A 1,231-nucleotide genomic window follows, 5' to 3' on the forward strand; every position below is an offset into this window, starting at 1 on the left:
TTTCCTCCTTATTTCTCCACATTTTTAACATTTGATCCAACCTGATTGTTTAAATCTGATCTGATTACTTCTTATCTCTGGACATCTGACTTTACAAACTTCAAACGTGTAAAAGTTGTGACGCAGCACGTCTCAGATCCACTGAAATGACATCGTATTGAGCTCCACGTGGCCTCCAGACGAGTCATCGCTGATCCTAAGCACCACATTTCAGATTAAATGAAACCCGTGAAGCTCTGCTCATAAATTATCCTGCACAGTCAAACAACGTATTATTAAAATACGGGGACTTTACATTTTCTTAAAGTCTGTTTGGTCACACCGTGTTTGTCATTGCGTTCTGTAAACACTGCTTCACGCTGGGAGGTCCTGCTTGATGAATCTGAGAAACAAAACGACATATTTAAAGAAGTTTGACTAATAGGCGGCTTTAATTAAAGAGCGAGCAACAAATACGTTATTTAATATTACTGTAAAATTATAAATGTCGCTGTTGAGGAAAACCGAGACTGAATTCTGCGTGTTTGCTCCCCTGATGATGAATGGCTGCTCTCTGTGTTTATATACACCGGGGAGCTGTGGATGAATGAGCCCTCGATACCCTGAGGGGCAAATTTCTGTTGCATGAAGTACATACAGAACATAAAGCAAATATTAGGACACGCAAACAACACAGAGGCTGACACAGAGCAGACATAAATACTGAGCCTACTGAGGGCAACGCAGGCGGCTGTGAATGGAAGCTGATGTCATGTTTGATCGTTTAATAACTTCTTGTCATGTTGTCAGCCTGGACGTCAGAAACAGGCCGTAGCTTAGCAGGAAGGAATATCTGTGTGATTTAAAATGTTTTAAACTGATGAGCAAAGTCTGAATGATTTTATATGTTATTATAAAAACTGTCAGCATAATAGTCAGTTTGTATAATAAAGTAAAATTGGACATTTAAACATGAAAAATAGGTCTGGTTTTACCACAGATACAGATATAATTTACAGTATATGTATATTAGCGGGCTGCAAAGTGGAGCAGTGGCTAGTACTGTCGCCTCGCAGTTAGAAGGTCGCGTCCCATTGTAGACACCCGGGATCTTCCTGCGTGGAGTCTCCATGTTCTCCCCGTGCAGCGTGGGTTCTCTCCAGGTTCTCTGGCTTCCTCCCACAGTCCAGAAACATGTTGAGGTTAATTGGTGATTGTAAATTGTCCGTAGGTGTGAATGTGAGTGTGCTTG

The sequence above is a fragment of the Stegastes partitus genome, unplaced genomic scaffold (genome assembly GCF_000690725.1).
Source record: "Stegastes partitus isolate 25-593 unplaced genomic scaffold, Stegastes_partitus-1.0.2 Scaffold2091, whole genome shotgun sequence".
NCBI classification, from domain to species: domain Eukaryota; kingdom Metazoa; phylum Chordata; class Actinopteri; family Pomacentridae; genus Stegastes; species Stegastes partitus.